Genomic DNA, 8,061 nt, shown 5'->3' on the forward strand with positions numbered 1-8,061 from the left:
TTTCCTTAGCTCCCTCAATGCACGCCAGAAAGAGAGCCAACCAGGCATATTGAGGGCTGAGGTAGCTAGGGCAGGAAAACACTATCTCCAAAGTCCAAAGGAGAGGGAAAAGGGAAAGAGGGGAGAGTCAAGGTTGGCCAGCAGCGCAGTCCCCCAGGAGTTGATAAATGTCCAGAAAGAAGTGCTGGAGCCAAAAGGAGGTATATTATTTTACCAGGAGGCTTGGCTAAGAGGGAGTGTCACCTGGTCAGGGTGACCTCACATTCATGCCACATGTGGGGAAATGAGGAAACCAAGCCCAGCTTCCATGCAGGGCACTGGGGAGCCGTCACCACATTCACCATGCACAGACCTCTTTCCCCTCCTTCCTTCAATCCTTCTTTTCTTAATGGCTTTCCTCCTGGGCCAATGTCTCAAGCTGTCCGGTGATGACCATGGGTATTACTTAGGATCAAGAACAGAACTGAAGGACAGAGCAGGTCTGAATCTCTCTTCTCAGGCAGCACAGGCCCTAAGGAGCAGAGGTCATACTCATTTTCCTTATCCCCCACCCCCCACATCTCCATCCCCCACCTCCCCCCCCACCTCCCCCCCCAGCCCCCCCCCCCCAAGCTGCTACTGCTCTGTCTGCTTCATCACAGCAGTATTGGGCCCACAAGACAAGGAAGATGGTAAGCAGAATTTTTACCTGGGATCCATGTACTTGCCAGATTCAGCAGGGTCTCCTCAGCTTTAGGGTCTCTGAACCCCTGAAATTGGCTAAATTGTGTATGTAGCTCACACAAACATTTTGAGGAGTGGCTCCATAGCTTCCTTACAACAGTTTCCCAAAGGGCCTGCGACCTTATAAAAGGTTAAAAATCACCGATGTAGAATGGGGCCGGGAGCTAAACGGGTCATCTTAGTGGGTCTGGATAGTTTGCAAGATGGGAAGAGGGTCACCCCTCTAGTGACATTTCTTCTAAGAACTCTCTCCCAGGCCTTCCCGGCCTCTCTCTCAGGCTGGTTCTGAAGGACACCCAGAGGCTTGGCCTCCTGTGCTCTCAGCCTCTAAGGTCAAGCAGCCGGGGCCCAGCCTGGGCTGCAGGGACCAGAAAAGACTGTCAGGGATAAAGGGGTCAGGGAGGTCAGGAGCCTCACTCGCCACCTCTCACCACTGTCAGAGCAGACCTCTCCCTCTGTACCGGTCCTCCCCTTCCAGCACAGGGCAGACTCAGCAGTGTCAGGACCTGCTTGGCTACAGACCTGTGCTCTGAACCCCTCACTGACAGCAGCACCCTTGTTGTGGCGGCAGCAATCTATTTTGGAGAATTTCCTCTCTCTCTTTCTCTTCCCACCCCTTGAACCAATTTGTTTTCTCCTCTGCTGACTGATGCTGGCTGTAGAAGGAGGCTCCCCAGAGAAAGGCAAAGCTGCTCTGAAAGGCGCCAGCACAGAGGCCTGAGCCAGAGTCAGACCCTCCCAACAATCTGGGAGGGATGCAAAGAGTTAAGGGGAGGCTGCTTTCAACAGAAGAGAAAACCCTAGCTCCCTATAGAAAGCAGGCAGCGGCTCTCTCCATTGTTTCACCTGGCTATAGGATTTCTCTCTGAGACAAGGAATGGGCTCTAAAACTCTGGTAACTGGATCACTGGGAAGGGAGGTTTTTAAAAAACCAGCTGACAGGTGAATAATAGGAATTACCAGGCAGGCTGCCCTGGGCTTGCTGAGGTTTGTAACTCAACCCCCAGGGAGGGGTTAGATTGGAAACTGATTTATGGGTAAGGTGGGGGTCTTGGTAGGGGAGTCCATACCGCTTGACCCACTTGCCTCTTAACTCCCTCTAGGAGGGATTGTGTCCATAAGAAAGACCAGGAACCTGGAATATTCGAGTGTCCTCCCCTTGCTGGCACTGCTCTAACAGAACGAATTTATCTCTCAGAGTATCATTCCATCTGTCTGCAAAGGAACAGTTGCTCTCTTCTGAGTTGCAATATGTGTGTGTGTGTGTGTGTGTGTGTGTGAGAGAGAGAGAGAGAGAGAGAGAGAGAGAACATACCCGAATAGACAGATTAGCTTCTGTTAATTGGGTAAACAAGTGGAGAGACTTGATTTCCCAGTCAACGAGTTCACTACTTGCTAATCACTGGTTCACTGGGATGCAAATAGAAAAATCGGGGGCTGGGGTGCTTGGGTGGCGCAGTCGCAGTCGTTAAGCGCCTGCCTTCGGCTCAGGGCATGATCCCAGCGTTCTGGGATCGAGCCCCACATCAGGCTCCTCCACTAGGAGCCTGCTTCTCCCTCTCCCACTCCCCCTGCTTGTGTTCCCTCTCTCGCTGGCTGTCTCTGTCAAATAAATAAATAAAATCTTTAAAAAAAAAAGAAAAAGAAAAATCGGGGGCTAAAGAGAAAACATTTGGAGCCCCAGACCTGCGTGGAAAGGAAGGTGCAGAGTGAGGCTGCCATCAGAAAGCCCAGTGGAACCCAAAAGGTAAGGTGAAGTCCAGGATCCCATGACTTATGACATTTAGCACTCATTCAGTTTCAGTTTTCAGTCAATGAATAAATATACATTTCCAGATTTTAAAAAATATGAATAGTTTCATGTTTCATTTAAAAAATATGAGTAGTTCAATAGTGGGAGAAAAAACCCCCACAGTGGAGGGTTTCCATAAATGTCCTGTCTCCGTTGTGTTTGTCACTTGGGATGTCTGGCCTCTTCTGTCCAGCAGAGCCTCCTCCTAGAAGACAAAGGTGATGCTGCCAGGTCTTTGGTACCCTCAGACCACCCTCTTCCTGGCTTGGCCCTCGATGGAACTACGTCTTTGGAGACACGTTTACAGGAAAACTACAAGCATGCCCTCAGGGCAGTGTCCTCAGCTCCCCTCTCCCCCACCTCCTCCCCAGCCCAGGGTTCAACACGCCCAGCCCAGGGAAAAGAAGTAGGCTTTATCCTGCCAAGGAATGAAGAAATCCAATCAAAATACTCTCCTTTTACTCAACTTCACCTAGGACGCAGCCATTTTCCTGGGCAAAGGTACACCTGGACGTCAGTACATACTTCTCCTTGGGATGGTCAGGGAAACCTCAGAAATGCTCGGCCGAGGCTAGAGTGATCGATTGCTATCAAGGAAGCCTACCACCTGGAAGAGCTGGGGAGTAGTCCCTCCTGGGTCTAGAGCCTCCCAGGTGTTGAATCTGGTGCTCAAGAGGATCGGGACCAAGGAAATGAGTTGGATCATCTGTTTTGCAGCCAACTCCCTAGTCCTTACTGGCCTGGAGTGGGAGAGGATCTCTATCTGGCAAAGAGGGAGGGGCTCCATCACCCAGGGGTGAGTTCATCACACATCTACTGAGCACGTGCCTTGTGCTGGGCTGCACATCAAAGGCTGGAGGTACAGACACCCCTGGGGGATCCTTGAGCATATCCACACCCTTCCCCGCCCCCAACACGAGCCCTCATATGCACATCTCAAAGGGAAACTGGGGACAGGGAGGAAAGTCTGTCAGGGAGAGCTGCAACCAGACAAGCTAAAGGTAAACAGATTTCCCAGGGAGGCTGAGCCTCCCTGGAAGTGGTCTTGCCTTCCCTGGCGCAGAGGTATCCTGGAAATGTCCAAGGCCCCACTTCTTCCCTGTTCCCAAAGCTCACCCCTCATCAGGTGGAGTAGAAAGACATCAGGAGATTTGGGTTCAGTTCCCAGCTCTGCCATCGGCAGGTGGTCCTCACCCCTACAGATTTAGAGGTGGCACGCCTTGTGTGAACAGGCTGGCTTGGCAAGGGCTTAGCACTTTGGGGACAACACCAGCTTCTTATCCCAATTCCGCCAGAGGTCCCTGGGTTATAATCAAAAGAACTCCCACCAGTCCAGCAGGGACAGAATGCTAGACATGAGACAAAAGGCAGCTCATTTAATCCTAAACAACCCCAAGAGGGAGCTATCACCATCAGTGCCATTTTACACTCCAGGAAACTAAGGTCACTTCTCCAAAGACAGGCAACCAGCAACAGCCCCATGATTTGAGGCCGATCTGTGTGACGTGCAAGCCAGTGCTCACATCCCCTACATCTACCGCCTTAAAGGCACACCCAGGCCCTCCCCCACAGACGGAATTCACTCCCCTTCCCCCATCAATAACACACTGTCCCCTGTGCCCCCAGAACAGGAAGGCCGAGCCTGAGGCAGCCGAGCGAGGTGAATTCCAGCCTCTCTCAGTTGCTACCACTCCCACCACCACCAGCACCTGCGGCAGAAGCGATTGCATCACCCCGCAGGAAGCGGTCCAGCAGCCCGGCATCGGCCCTGGGGCACATTTTCAGTTCCTACTTCTATCCTTGCTTACACTTCGCACACAGCCTTATCTTCTACCCCTGCCCTGGCCCTGTGGGTTAAGGCGAACGTGCGTGCCTGGATAAGGGGCTGTGGTCTGTCGCTTAGGTGGGATTTGTCCGGGACCAACGGGAGCCCCTCATCTCTTTTCTGAACACTGCCAGATAGGGGATGAGAGGAGAGGTCAGGAGGAAGGAGCTTTGCCAGCCAAGGAGATCAACCAATCAGAGATCCCAAGGGCTCAGAGAAAAAGCCCTCTTGGATGCAGGAGGCAAGTCCCAGGCAGCTGCCATTACCCGGCACCTGCCTTTCAAGGATGACTACCTGCGTGTCCAGGCCAAGGCAGTGAAGAGCCTGCCAACACAGCCAGGATGTCTGTCGTGGTGTCTCAAGCCCATTAGACTGGCAGACACATTGCACTCGGCTTTGTTTCCCTCCCTACATTCATCATGAAATCATCTGGAACCGAGGAGAGATCCTCACCCCTGTAATTCTGCTTCTGCACATCCCCGACCTCCTGTCCCTCTCTGCCAACTTCCTTCTCCCTCTCTCCCCTGCAGCACTATTTCTTTATTTCCTTGATCTCTCTTCCTACCCTGGTTTCCTCCTACATTTGGCACCTCTGTCTGGCCTCTCTCGTCCAAAGCAGCAACTGTCAGCTCAGTAAAGGGACTTAACGTTCAACGTTTCAGTAGAAGTCAATCTGTGTAGAGACGCTGCTTCCTTTAATGGTGTCATCCCCATTTGAAATTGGTTTGTTTGAGTCTGAGTGACATTTGAAATGGCTCTGTGAGTAGGGTTATCACTGTCTTCACCCAGAGAGAGCGCGCGCACTGTGCTAAACCCGTGACCGCTATATGGGTCTCTCCAGCTCTCAGATGGTCTTTGCACCACTAACCAGACTTACTACTTGGCAGGGGTTAGGGCACCTGAAACAATGGTTGAGATAAATATCAAGTTGTTCTTTGGGGACCAGCCCGGCCTGAAATTACCAATACTGGTTAACTTTGTTTAAAAAAAAAAAAAATGCCAAACTGCAACGTGAAACTGGGTAATGATAGGGCCAGTCAGGCTCCCAAGGCTTGAGGGTCACTAAACCTGTTCTAGATGTAATACACCTCTAAGAAATGAAGGGGGACCTCGACTCTAAGCCCTCCCCCAAATCAGACCAGGTTATGGAGCTTCTTCCAGGTTTCACAGGCTGCTAAGCATCATCTGAGGCTGCGTAAACTCTTGATGGAGAAACTAAATGTCACGATCAATCCTGAACTTCACAGCTGGAGAAAAATATCAAAAATTCCCAGATGCTTCAGAGTAAAATCAGTGTTTCAGTCCTAACCCCTCTCATGAAACTGACCTCTGTATAAGCCCCTGGCATAAATTCTTATTAACCTCAGGGAGAAACTATTTCCCCAGCTTATATCTGCTCTGAGACAGGGTCGTAGACTGTGACCTTCACTGTGCCTCTGGACTAGGGAAACTCTCAGAGGGGAGGAGAAAAAAAGAATCTTGATGTGGCTTTGAGTTTAGAATGCAGTTCTCTGAAAACCATTCTACAGTCTACCACTTTCCTTGTCTGCAGGAAGGAAGTTTTTGCTTAAATGTTTATTGCTCAAATATTCCTTGAAGGCAGAGACCTTCTGTATTCCACTTCTTTGAGACTGAAAAAAGAGTGTGTGCCATTATCTTTGAAATGTGGTTTCTAAAAAATTATTTAGTCTCATGTTTGGGGGATGTTGTTTTATTTGATCTCTTTTGGCTCTTTGGAAATGGGGGTCTCTTCCTATTTCTACAGGTCCCCAATAAGTTAAACTGAAATCATGATTACTTCTTCTCCGAAAAGAAACTATCTACTTTACATTATTTATTGAGCACATACTGTGTGCCCCAAGCCATAATAGGAGTATTAAGGAAGCCATGAGGTATCAGACACATCTCCTGCCTACCTTCCCCACTGCCTGCCATGTAATTCACATTCCATAAAATGCACCCATTTAAAGTGTACAAACTAATGGTTTTTAAAATATTTGCAGTCTTGTAACCATCCTCACAGTTTTAGAGCATTTTCATTACCCCAAAAAGAAATCCCATACCCTTTAGCAGTCCCTCTCCATTTCCCCCCAAGCCCTTCCTAGCCCAAGTAACAAACAATCCATTTTCTATCTCTAATAGATTGCCTATTCTGGACATTTCATTTATGTGCTATGAGTCATATGCTATATTTTCTTTTGTAACTGACTCCTTTCATTTAATGTTTTCCAGATTCATCCGTGTGGTAGCATGTATTGGTACCTGGATTCCTCTTTGTGGGTGAATAATATTCCATCGTATGAATATACCACCTTTTGTTTATCTGTTCATTAGTTGATGGACTTTGGGTTGTTTCCATTTGGGGGCTATTATGAGTAGTGCTGCCATGAACATTTGTGTCTAAGTTTTTGTTTAAACACCTGTTTCCTATGCTTTTGAGTACACACCTAGGAGTGGAATTGTTGGGTGGAATGGTGACTCTATATTTAATCTTTTAAAGAATCATTATGGGTTTGATTTGTATTTACCTAATGACAAATGCTGCTAAGTATATTTTCAGGGCCTTATTGGTCATTTGTATTTCTTCTTTGGAGAAATGTCTATTCAAATCCTTTGCCCACTTTGCAGTTAGGTTACATGTCTTTTCATTGTTGAGTTGTAAGAATTCTTTATATATTTTGGATACAAGTCCCTTATCGAAATACGTGATTTGCCAATACTTTCTATTCTATTAGTTGTCTTACTTGTTGTCTTGATGATGTCATTTGCAGCACAGAAGTTTTTTAATTTTTTTTTTAAGATTTTATTTATTTATTTGACAGAGAGAGACAGCCAGCGAGAGAGGGAACACAAGCAGGGGGAGTGGGAGAGGAAGAAGCAGGCTCCCAGCGGAGGAGCCCAATGTGGGGCTCGATCCCAGAACGCCGAGATCACGCCATGAGCTGAAGGCAGACGCTTAACGACTGAGCCACCAGGTGCCCCAAGAAGTTTTTTAATTTTGATGTAGTTAAGTATGTCTATTCTTTTTATGTCACTTGTGCTTTTAGTGTCGTGTCTAAGAAACCATTACCTAACCCAAGGTCACAAAGATTCACTCATATGCTTTAAGAGTTTTATAGTTGTATCTCTTATATTTAGGCTCCATTTTAAGATAATTTTTGTGTATGGTATAAAGAAAGGGCTCAAATTCATTCTTTTGTGTGTGAATATTCTGTGATCCCAGCACCATTTGTTGAAAAGACTATTCTTTCCCCCATTGAATAGTCTTGGCAGACTTGTTGAAAATCAATTGACCTTATGGGTGAGGGTTTATTTCCAGACTCTCAATTCTGTTTCTTTCATCTATATGTCTATCCTTTACACCAGTACCACACTGTCTTGATTACTGTAGCTGTACAGCAACTTTTTAAAAAGACTTTATTTATTTATTTGATACAGAGAGGGAGGCAGAGAGAGAGCACAAGAAGGGGGAGCAGCAGCAGGAGAGGGAGAAGCAGGCTCCCGGCTGAGCAGGGAGCCTGATGTGAGCTCGATCCCAGGACCCTGGGATCATGACCCTAGCCGAAGTCAGATGTTTAACCAACTGAGCCACTCAGGAACCCCTGTAGAGTAAATTTTGAAATTGGAAAGTGTGACTCCTCTGAGTTTATTCTTATTTTTCAAGATCACTTGGATATTCTTGGTTCCTTGCATTTCCATATGAATTTAAGCATCTACTTTC

This window comes from Ursus arctos, unplaced genomic scaffold (genome assembly GCF_023065955.2).
Source record: "Ursus arctos isolate Adak ecotype North America unplaced genomic scaffold, UrsArc2.0 scaffold_36, whole genome shotgun sequence".
NCBI classification, from domain to species: Eukaryota; Metazoa; Chordata; class Mammalia; order Carnivora; family Ursidae; genus Ursus; species Ursus arctos.